Source organism: Anopheles coluzzii, assembly GCF_943734685.1.
Source record: "Anopheles coluzzii chromosome X unlocalized genomic scaffold, AcolN3 X_unloc_6, whole genome shotgun sequence".
Classification (NCBI taxonomy): Eukaryota; Metazoa; Arthropoda; class Insecta; order Diptera; family Culicidae; genus Anopheles; species Anopheles coluzzii.
This window is the reverse complement of record NW_026054491.1, coordinates 55466-67500: the sequence shown is the minus strand read 5'-3', so window position 1 is coordinate 67500 and position 12035 is coordinate 55466. Positions and strand designations below refer to the sequence as shown.

Genomic DNA, 12035 nt, shown 5'->3' with positions numbered 1-12035 from the left:
CACGCTGAGCATAAGGACAAAAGCTGGCTTGATCCCAACGTTCAGTACACTTCGGGACAGCGAAAGCTTGGCCTTACGATCCTTTTGGTTATAACGAGTTTTTAGCAAGAGGTGTCAGAAAAGTTACCACAGGGATAACTGGCTTTTTTTTTTTTTTTTTTTAAAACGGGTTTTTTATTTTTTTAACAAATTTTAACCCTCCCTCACCCCTACAATCATGTCCGCGAGGACGTACCCTGAAGGGGGTTTCTCGGCTAAGATGCCGTTTCTACAGCCGTGCATAAAGCACCTTTCTCTTTTATTATAAATTCCAATGTAACTTCTGTTTTCCCTTTGTATTGTTGTTTTTTTTTTTTTTTTTTTTTTTTTTTTTTTGGGTAACTATTAACGCTTTAATGCGCTCCGTTTTTTTCTACGCCAAACTCCTAGCGGGAGGCAACTTCCGCCTCAACCGCGGCGGCTTCTTCCGCAGCATTCAGGCCGCCATTGGTTACTTCATCGTCCCGATTGTGTGCGCGGTTGCGCAAACCAGACGGTCCGGCTGCGATGTCCGCGCTTCCTCGGCCGTCTGATTCGTCGTCGCTGCTGCTCGGTGTCGATGATGCAGGACTCTGATCCCCATACAGGCGTCTCGCGTCCTGTGTTGCTTCACGCCTTCTCGCTCGGAACCGCGCTTGCCGCAGCCGAAGATCTGCACGGCGTGCCGCAGTTCTGGGCGATGGTGGTGGGGATGGGGGACGTCCTGCTCGCTGCAACTCTCGTTGTCGTGCCCTGGCTGCTCGGCGGCTCGCGTTCCGTCGATCGTTCCGTGCTCGACGGATCTCCGCGCGCCGTGCCTCCAAATCGGCAACTTCTCCAACGTGCTGCTCGTTGCCCTGGGCTGCTAGGGCTGCTCTCTCGTCGTCCCAGGCTTGCTGAAGTTGAGCCGTTATCCGCTTAGCAGCTTCGCAGATACGGCTCCAGCTCTCGGCATCGCGCAATAGATGCTGCTGGAGGTTTTCCGGACAGACCGGGTCCGTACTTCCCTCGCCGAGTAGCTGCTGCCGAACTTCAGCAAACCTTGGGCACTCGAACATCACGTGCTCCGCGGTCTCAGGAACTCCGCTGCACAGCTGGCAGTCAGGGGACGATGTGAAGCCATTGCGACACAGGTAGTCCCGGAAGAAGCCATGTCCCGAGAGTACCTGGCACAAATGGAACGACACATCTCCATGTTTCCTCGACTGCCAGCTGCCGATGTCTGGAAGTACACGGTGCGCCCAACGCGTGTACTGGCTGGTGTCAGCTTCCGCATCCCACTTTTGCTGCCATTCCTCAATCGTGGCCTGTCGCTCCTGCTTCCGGATGTTCGCCCTCGTGTCAGTTCGGTTGACGGCACTTAGTCGCTGGTAGACCCGGGCGTCTTCATCCACCAGCAGGCAGATGGGGGTCAAGCCAGCCAGGAGGGTGGCAGTCTCATACCTTACGGTACGGAATGCTCGTGCCACCCTCAGTGCCATCTTCCGCTGTACACGCTCCAGCAGGCGACCAGGCTCACGTTTTTGCAGCTCCTTGCTCCATACCGGTGCAGCATAACGCATAACGGACTCGGACACCGAAGCTAGCAGCTTCGCTTTCGATGCCCTTGGTCCGCTATGGTTTCGCAGCAATCTGGATGTGGCGGCGGCGATCTTCCCAGCCCTCTCGGTAACCTCCTTGACGTGCGGCAGCCATGACAACTTGTCCTGGAGGGTCACACCGAGATAGCGGATCGAGCGGGACGAGGTGACGTCCACGTCGCCTACTCGGACGGTGATCCGCGTCGGGGCTTTGGTGCTGGAAATTACCACCATTTCCGTTTTCGCCGGCGCCAACTCGAGATGGTGTCGAGCCATCCATTCCATCACTGAGGTGATCGCCTCTTCTGCAGCAGCTTTCACACTGTCTGGGGTTGTGCCTGGGACCAGCAGCACCAGGTCGTCGGCATACCCCAGGATCTCCGCATCGGGTGGCAGGGCGATGTCTAACACACCGTCATACATCGTGTTCCACAGAGTGGGGCCTAGAATAGACCCCTGTGGAACCCCTGCCGTGACGGACCGCACTACCGGGCCATCAGAGGTTTCATACACCAGCTCTCGGCCCTGAAAGTAGCTGTGTATGATGCGTTGGAGGCCGGCCGGAACTCCTTTCGACTGCAGCGCAGCGGCGATGGCCTGCCAGCTGGCCGTATTGAACGCATTCCTAACGTCTAGCGCCGCAACTAGTAGGAAGCGTTTGTCGCGTCGGTTCGTGCGACCGAACGACATCGCACGCTGGCCGGCCTCAACAACTCTCTGTATGGCACCGATGGTCGAGCGCCCTCTGCGGAAACCGTACTGTCGGTCCGACAGTCGTGTCGCTTCCGGATCCTCCAGATGCTCGTGCAGCCTGTTGAGGATCAAGCGCTCAAGCACCTTGCCCAGTGCATCCAACATGCACAGGGGCCGGTACGAGCTGCTCAATCCTGGGGGTTTTCCTGGCTTCGGGATGAGTACAAGGCGCTGCCTCTTCCACGCTGCAGGAAACGTGCCGTTAGCGAGGCAGTCCTGGTACAACGCTGTGAAAACCCCCGTGTGCTCGAGAATGGCTGCTTTCACCGCCGCATTCGGGATACCGTCGAGTCCCGGGGCCTTTTTATTGGCCATGCGGCGTGCGATGAGTTTGAGCTCATCGTCCGATACATCTGTTACTGCTCCTGGCCGCTCCTCTCCCTCGATGGTAGCCGCTTCTGGCCAGACGAGGGGCGGGTGCTGGGGGAAGAGATCGGACACAATGTGTTCGAGCCTGTCCCGCTCCGTCTCGGGTGGCGTCCGTCCACCACGGAGGTGGGACAGAACGACGAGATATCCGGCTCCGAACACATTCTCTTCGGCGATGTCGATCAGCTCCTGGAACGAGTTCCGCTTGCTGGCCTTAATCGCCTTCCCCAGCTCCGCCCTCGCTGTACGATGTTGTGCTGCGGCGATGCTCCGCTCTTGCAGGTCGCTGGTCTGCTGCATTCGATCACGGGCGCGTTCGCAGTTCTCTCGCAGCAGCCTGAGCAGCGGCGTCCACCAGAACAGGTCACGATGGGGGTCACTGTGCGACGTTGTAACCCGCTGCATCGTTTTGTCGCACGCGGCGAGCATGATCTCGACCATGCGTTCATGACTCACCGCCCGTTCTGAGAACCGCTCGTCCAGCAGCGTCGACAGGAAGGCTCGCTGCGAGAACTGCGTCGCCTTGTAACGCCTACCCGCGTGTCGAATGCGTCCCTGCTGTCTTCTCGATGGTGGTGGAGGCTCGTTTGCGACGGGGACTGTGGTGCCAACAGTGTACGTGATGTACCGGTGGTCGGAGTACGAGTACTCACTGCACACGTTCCACGTTCCCGGCTGCACGATGGTTGGTGTCGCAAACGCCACGTCCACGATGCTCGCTGTTGCCGCTCCGTTGCCGTCGAAGGTGCTCGTCGTGCCCTGATTTAGCACAACCAGGTCTAGCTGCTGTATGGCACTGAGCAGCTCTTCCCCCCTGTCGCTGTTACGCTCGCTTCCCCATTCCACGTGCCAGGCGTTGAAGTCGCCGGCAATGACGACCTGTGGATGGGAAATCGCTTCGAGCTGAACTGCTTCAATGAAGCGCTCGAACTCGTCGGTGGGCTGACGAGGTGGAGCGTAACAGCTGAGGAAAGTGGTGCCGCCGATCTCGGCAGCGACGAGTCCCGGTGTGTTGCTGCACCAAATCCTCTGGAGAGGAAGAGACCCAGTAGCGACGATGGCAACCTTCTTCGAGCAGTCGAAAGCCCATCGACCGTTGTTGGCAGGCGGTCGATACAGCTCCGACAGCAGCAGCACGTCCACTTTCTTCTCTCGGGCAGTTTGGAGGGCAATGTCCTGGGCCCTCTCTCCTCTGCCCAAGTTCACCTGCATTACTCGCAGTTGTGGGGTCATTGCAAGGCCGACCGGGCGCAGTCGGGGTGTCCCATTGCGTGTGGACCACCGCACTTGAGGCACTTTGGTTGAGAAGTGCATGCCTTTGCCATGTGCCCCACAACGCCGCAGCGTATGCACATGTTTTGCCGATCGTCGGGTGAACGGCAGTCATGGGCCCGATGACCCAGCTCGAGGCAGCGATAGCAGCGCACACGCTCTCGAGGGGTCGGCGGCGCGGCTCTGACTTTGCTGACGCAAAAGCCCAGCTTGATCTTTGTGCCGTCGAGTTCACTCACGAACTTTGCAGGCAATCGCACGTACGCCCGCTGGGTGCCATCGGCCATCTGTGTCATTGTGGTCGACACAATTCCCGCTCCCGACTCGAACTTGCTGTCAAGCAGCGAAGTGAGGTCGTCCTCTCGGGCTAGCGGGTCGACGTCATGTATGACCACTGACGCCATTTCTGTAACGTGCCGGCACACTCCAGCACTGCCCACGATGGCACGAACCTGCTGCAGCATATACTGCGCATTCGCCTTGCGGCTGAGCGTGAGTCGCAGCAACGACTTACTGGTGCGGCGGCCCAGGACGACGTGGTCCTTAAGCGGCTTGTACCGCTCGTCAGTCTTAACTGCCGTTTGCACGAGCAGCAGGAGGCTTTCCCAATCCTGACCTTCATTGGGTGATACCTCGATGAGCTCGGGCTTGGCCGGCTTTCGCTGCTGTGTTCGCTGTTGCTGAGGTCGCTGCTGCTGTTGACGCTGCTGCTGTGGACGCTGTTGCTGTGGACGCTGTTGCTGCTGCGGCTGCTGCTGCGGCTGTTGCTGCTGGTGCTGCGAGCGCTGCTGCTGCTGTCGCTGCTGCCGGAGCTGTGGTGGGACATAGCGCTCACCTTGCTGCTGCTGCTGTTGCTGCTGCTGCTGCTGCTGCTGCTGCTGCTGCTGTTGCTGCGGTTGGCGTTGCCGCTGGGACGGGTGGCCTCTTACCACCGTTGTCCAAAGCTGCTGCTGCGGTTGCTGCTGCTGCTGTTGTTGTTGTAGCTGCTGCTGTTGCTGCTGCAGTCGTGGGGGAAGCTGCTGCTGCCTCTGTTCGCGTCGAGTCAAACTTTGCTGCTGCTGCTGCTGTTGCTGCTGCTGCTGCTGCTGCTGCTGCTGCTGCTGCCGCCGCTGCTGCTGCTGCTGCTGCTGCTGCTGCTGCTGCTGCTGCTGCTGCTGCTGCTGCTGCTGCTGACGCTGACGCTGCTGCTGCTGTTGTTGCTGTGGCTGCTGCTGCTGCTGCTGCTGCTGCTGCTGCTGCTGCCGTTCTCGTTCGCGCTTTCTCAGCCGCTGTTGGCGCTTCCGGGCCGTTTCCCGATTACCGCCTTGCCCCGACGACTGCTGGAGGGTTGCGTTCGCTGCAGTCTGCAGCTCAAGCACCGAACGAGTGCCCGTGAGCAGCAGCTCGTTCTCGCGGCGGAGTGCCGCGTTTTCCTCGCGGCAAAGTCGCAGCTCCTCCAGCGCCGTCGTTAGCTGGGCGCCGATGCTTTGAAGCTGTGCCATCAGCAGGGCACAACTTCCCGCGTCGATGGGCCCAGCAACTACCGCGTTGCCCGGGACAGGGGATGCCGTTGGTGTTGGCTGTGCTGCTGCTGGTGGCTCCAGGTCCATGGCCGCCTCCGCTGCCTCACACTCCGACGCGGGTTCCGGCATCGCGATGATGGTGCTATTCAGCTCGTCGTCGTCGCTTGAATAGCACACATCCATCATCGGTGTGGCCGGGCGCTCGATGGGTTGTGGCTGCATCACAGCCACCGACCCTTTTCTTGACCGCAACTGGTACGGCCCACTCACTTGTGGGGGTTGGGCCTCGTCGCCCATCCCCTGCGTTGTTGAATCACTTTCCCGTTCGTGCGCGCACCTCTTTATACGAGGGTATGGACGCAGCCCGTCGCACTCTGCGTTGAACGCGCGACACGAAACGATACACTATACTCAAGGCTGGCAACACTGCCGCAAGCTTTTTTCGACCAAGCTGGCCACCCTGCTGGGTAGCCGGGCAAATGCCAATGTCAGCAAACACTTGCCCGTTCAGCTGGGGCTACCCGTTTCGGAGTGGTGCATAGTTGAAATTTTGGCCACCTGTCAAAAACTGGCAACCCTGAAACGGCCGAAAATGGCCACGATGGCAGCACTGGCAGATAGCCGGGGCGATGCTGATTCCAGCGAGCACTTGCCCGTCCGGATCCGACCAGTGGTTCCAGAGATAGACCAGTTTTAATTTTGACAGGTGGCGCCCTCTAGTGCTTTGGTGGTGCAGTTAGACGTCACGAAACTGGAAATTGCACTGTTCGCTTATTTACCGTCCGATTTGGACGTCCGGGTAGTCCAGACAAGCCGAATTTCCCCGCGCACCCGTTACACACGTCTCCTGAATTTTTCCGATTTTCCCGGAAAAGTTATTCCGGAAAAACACTATTTTTCGTGGAAAATCGCTCGTAACTTTTCACAGGCTTTTCCGATCCGCGATTTTCACACACCGGCGGGTTGGTCTTTCACGGCCCTACCGTTTGGCGTTGGAATTTTCCGGATCGGGCAATTTTCCGACGAGATATGGCCGGAAAAGCGCGTGCACATACACTTTTTTGTTTTACCGATTTTCCGGAAAATTTTTGGCATGCGCCCAGAGGACGGCGGCTCCGCGAGTTACCAACAAAAATTTTCCAAATCGGCCCACAATTTTCCAACTTACGGCACTTTTTGGGTTTGCACTGTATGCCTGTGACGTCACGCCCCGTACGGCCGTTGCTGACGTCACAGCAAATGACCGTTGGTCAAGGGGGGGCAGCCGCTGACGTCACAGCCGTTGACCGTTGGTCCAGGGGGGGCAAGATTTTCGTCCAAGCCCGGCCGGCACGTGCCAAGGTCAACCAAGGGCAAAATTTTTCGCAAACACGTCTGGACGAACCGTATATTGTGTACACTTTACTATAGGAAAAACTACCACCCGCGATCCTGGTCGTAATTTTCCACGGATTTTCACCACACGAACACTCGTCAACGGGGCTCGTCAGCCCGCGTCTTTTGACGTATTTTTTGTAAAAATCCGTTCACTTTTAGGCACTTTTTTAAATACTTAAGTATTTAATTTATACACTTTTTGCACTCTTAATAACTTTGTCAAACTTCATTTCGCGCGGACACTCGATACGTCGTTGAGTTTGCCTTGCCAAGACGCTTCGAACGAAATGTCGTTTTCGAAAATCGGACCACTTTTCACAAAGTTAGTAAAATCGCCACTCAAAAAGTTCACTAACTTTTTTACACACTTTTTCAACAAACTGAGTATGCCACTTTGTTAAACTACTTGGCCCCGACTCAGATTTCGATTTTCATCAAAATCGGCCCAGTAGTTTTCGCGCGGTGCAACTTCAAAGTTTCCACCAAAACTTATACACTTTTTGAACAATTCGTCCAATTCTTTACACTTGCACTACTCCGCCAATATCACTCCGATCGGGCCGAGCGACACTTCGTTCGAAAGGGCGTACAAGCACCTACGATATTCGGGCCAAACGAGTGGGCCCAGGCGCCTCCAACTCGTTTTGCAGGAGTTATGCAACTTTTCCACTTTACTTAATTAAGTGTAAACTTTGAACTTCCATAACTTTTTTGTTTATGGACCGATCTGAGCGTCCGACCACTCGCCAGAAAGGTATTTTTACGACGCACACGTTGGTGTTTTTTCTGTTTCGAATGGCCTCACACTTTTTAATATATTTTGAAAAAACACTTAAAAAAGTTGTTTAACTCTTAATATAAAATTCAATTTTTTCACTAAACCACCCGATATGGGTATCAAACGATAGGTAATAACGTCCCGCACCATTTAACACTTTGGTTGGGCGAATCCGAGCATTTTTCGCCAAGTTATTTTAGAAAAACCGCGTGCACAGTCACTTTTTTGTTTATGAACTTTTTCCAAAAATTTTTTGCATATGGCCGGAGGACGGCGGCTCCGCGACTTATCAACAAAAATTTTGTGAAAAGTTCGAAAACTTTTTGAAATATTCAACTTTTCCTTTTTGCGCCAATTTGAAATTTCACATATACGGCCGATTATGCACACTGCATATATATTGAGTAAACTCAGACACGGAGCTCGACAGAAACACGTCTGCTCACGACGACGGCTCGAGCGTTACTACACAGGGATAACTGGCTTGTGGCCGCCAAGCGTTCATAGCGACGTGGCTTTTTGATCCTTCGATGTCGGCTCTTCCTATCATTGTGAAGCAAAATTCACCAAGCGTAGGATTGTTCACCCTTTCAAGGGAACGTGAGCTGGGTTTAGACCGTCGTGAGACAGGTTAGTTTTACCCTACTGGTGTGTGCTTATAGTCGCTATCTTAACGGAATTCCTGTGCAGTACGAGAGGAACCACAGGTACGGACCACTGGCTCAATACTAGTCCGACCGGACTTTGGTATGACGCTACGTCCGCTGGATTATGCCTGAACGCCTCTAAGGTCGTAGCCAATCCGAGCTGATAGCGCTTCTCAAACCCATTAGGTGTTCGGAAGCTAGCGGGCCTAACAACCCTCTGAGATCCGTTGGAGTCTGCGTCTGCAGCCCGGCGTCTCATCCCGCTATACCTAGGCCGCAACGAGTGGAGTTCGCTGCACGTGTTAGTACCGTAACTGGGAACGCCGTTGGCTTGAGCTCTGCCCAACGTGGATATACCTAGTTTCGACACCTATCAACCGCCCGCAAACGACGGGACTTCAGGCTGGGAGCTGCGAGTTGTAGAGATGCGTTCGCATCGATCCTCTCAGGCGACCCATGCTTGGTGGTTTGTCCGTGTGCCCCTTCCTCGATGTGCGCAAGCTCGTCTTGGTCTGGGGACCACGTCGACACAGGGGATACTTTTGTGAGAGCAAGAGTGTACTTAGTTGAGTGTAGCAAGGGATCGCGTGCCCCTTCCTCGATGGCGTAACGAACCATCTTGGTCTGGGGACCGTGGTACCGTGCTCTGGTGAAGCTTGGTGCGTGCTCTTTCCTTGTCAGACGAGTGACTTGACTTGGTCTGGAGACCGTTCCTTAACACTAGTGGACAAGAGCTGGCTACTTCCGTGTCAGACGAGTGACTTGACACGGTATGGAGCGGAACACGTAACACTAGTGAGCTTGTCGGCGTGCCTCGTTCTCGACTGTGAGAAACGTGCCGACCAAACCAGTAAGCTTACACATATGCTCGTTACAAGTTGTATAAGTTGATCCGTTTGGGCCGGTTGCCTTGCACATGATGGTGTTGTAGACCATGTTCGGTTAACACGTCGTGTGTCGAGGTGGTCGGCCTTGGTAGTAGGATGTCTTGTGCATGTGACGTGTTGACCTGGTTTGGTCGATGTGTCGTCGTGTACGAGATGACCTACTTACCCGTCAGTTGTCCAAGTTGTGTCATGTGTTGACTTAGTTGACGTGTCATGTGCATGGATGATTGGCGTACGGGTCATGTATGGTGCACTTGCTTCAGTTGAAGGGATGTACTAGTACAGTTATATTAATTGTTTATTTCACGATCTGGTCTTTTGGCTGGATCGCGAAAAAAACGCTAAGTCCCAAATCTTGAACTCGAGAGGAGAGCGCTGATGACAACCTTTTGGACTGGAGCTCCCTAGAATTCGGCTTTTTCCTACTTTAAAGGGATGCACTGTTGTATGTATTGTTTATTCACGATCTGGTCGTTGGATTGGATCGCGAAAAAAAAACGCTAAGTCCCAGATCCTGAACTCGACAAAAAAGCGCTGATGGCAAACATTTTGACTGGAAGTCCCTAGAAAACGGCTTTTTCCTTATTGGCATTATGTGGCACGTTTATTGTGGCTAGAACATTAATTATCCACCAAATGGCACCAACGCTTGGCGAAAGTCTCGAAACACTCCTATCCCGACGCACCAGCAACCGCAACACGATGCAAAATAAATTGCACGAGCTACTGATACTTGTACCATGCACGGTACACGGTACCAAAATATACCCCTGAAAGTGTGCAATTTGGTGCTATTCTAGGAAATTTGTTTGGGGAAGCCTAGCTACGCGTGTCGCACGTTGCATGGTCGTCGATCAGAGGCATGCAAAAGCACCTATCTAGGGGACTTACTTTACGTTCTAGTAGCAAGTTCGATTTTCCGGTCTAGCACGGCAGTACGCCTGCATGCATACACTCCATGTACCAAAAATGTATCAACCTAGGCGTTGCTCAGTAGCTTTTGGCGGCACATGTAAAAAGTACTCGAGTTCAGAATCTTAGAACTTTGCGTATTGTTCAAAACTTATAACGAAAACTAAATTATAAATGGGTAAAAGGCTAGGCGTTTCTCAGTAGCTTTTGGCGCCACGTGGCAAAAGTATTCGAGTTCAGATTTCTGGGACTTAGCGTATTTTTCAAACCTGATAATGAAAATTGAAGTACAAATGGGGCATAAGCTAGGCGTTGCCCAGTAACTTTTTTCGCCACATGGAGGAAGTAGTCGAGCTCCAATTTCTGGGACGTAGCGTATTTTTCAATCATAATAAACCGAATCAAACATAAAAATCATGAAACTTACACCACGTCCCTAGGTTGTGCACAAAACGTAACGATAAAGTGCCGGCGAGGTTAGAGGTGCACCAAAATTGTGTACCGATTAGGAAAAGTACTCTATGTTGCTATGACTTGGGTAAAAAGTGTTGATTAACTGCTGGTTACGATAGACAGTTGCTTATCGTACACATCGCAAACGAACACCCCTTAGTGAGCAGTAGCAGAAGTCGATGGAACAAAGCGAATGCATTACAAACTGATCAAGTAAAATAAGGAACGCTACGTACTAGGACTTCTTTCCAAGAATGGTGTCCGCGACGGGAGGGCAAGCGTCCTTCCCAGGTTTCCCTAGTAAACCTTGTATGGTAAACATACCCAAGCGTGTCCGTAAGCACGCAACGATAGTCACGAACGAGCACATACCTAGGGAAAGTACTCTACGTACTAGGACTTCTGTCCAAGAACGGTGTCCGCGACGGTCGGGCACTGTGACGCAATTACCAAATCCTAGAATCGTACAAGCAGTGTGTACAAACATAAACATTAACGCGTTCGCTCGGGCTGCGCCGTCCGTGTTGAACACAAATGCGGGTGATTATATGAGTGGATGGACAAAAACATGCGTGGCGAAGACAATTTTCTGCACGATGTGCACATAGCTCATTTCGTCGTCCCGGGCGAATGGAAAAACACAAAAATCTCGAGTATCTTTCTAGGTTTCTGTTATAAAAGGGCAAGCCAAAAGGTGACCGGTTGAGATGAGCATTTTAAGCATACAAGCACTTAATTGCAACTTTTCCTACAAAAACTAGGTACGTACACGTAGATTGTATCAACATGGACATCTATGAACGCGTACGCTCGAGCTGCACCCTCCGTCTTGTACTTTCCCTGATCGGTACACAATTTTGGTGCAAGTGTACCAACATCGACATCTATGAACGCGTACGCTCGAGCTGCACCCTCCGTCTTGTACTTTCCCTGATCGGTACACAGTTTTGGTGCACGGCTATCCCGAAAGGCAACTTGTACCAACATCGACATCCATGAACGCGTACGTAGCGTACTTTCCCTGATCGGTACACAATGTTGGTGCACGGCATAGGAAATGGGCTTAAAATGGTCAAACTCAATCCATTTCCACTAAAGATAGTCAATAACAGCTGTGCCGATGAAGTAGGGCACGATGCAAGTCAATGTTATTTAATGAATTACATGTTCACCAGACATTTTAGTACAAAATTGCTCGGTCAGACCTACAAAGTGCTATATCTCGAATACTAAACGTCGCAGATGGGTGTCGTAGAACAATTTTAAGTTCGTCTAACGATTGTACATCCGATTCTGGATAGTGGTTTTTCGACCACTTTTCAACATTTTGTGACACCCCGAACCTAGGGGCAGCTCCCTAGCTTTTTTCAAAAATGTGCACCGAACGGGCCAGAGAGCTCGAGTAGTCGAAAAAATTTTTTTTGCTAAAACCCCTCAAAACGTGTCAGGAACGCACCCTAGATGATGAAAAGTGCAACCAGAACGTC

At 53.0% G+C, this 12035-nt stretch overlaps 1 protein-coding gene and 1 pseudogene across 1 annotated transcript in view; one reads left to right on the top strand and one right to left on the bottom strand.

Moving 5' to 3' along the window:
• LOC125908056 (large subunit ribosomal RNA) overlaps positions 1-410 on the top strand; it is a 5641-nt pseudogene extending 5231 nt beyond the window's left edge.
• Positions 1-8759, bottom strand: part of LOC125908041 (putative uncharacterized protein DDB_G0271606) — a 110570-nt gene extending 101811 nt beyond the window's left edge. The window contains exon 1 of the mRNA XM_049610853.1: positions 7035-8759. The gene's annotated coding sequence lies outside the window, so the exon portion shown is untranslated. The remainder of the gene's footprint in view (positions 1-7034) is intronic.
• Positions 8760-12035: the final 3276 nt, after the last annotated feature.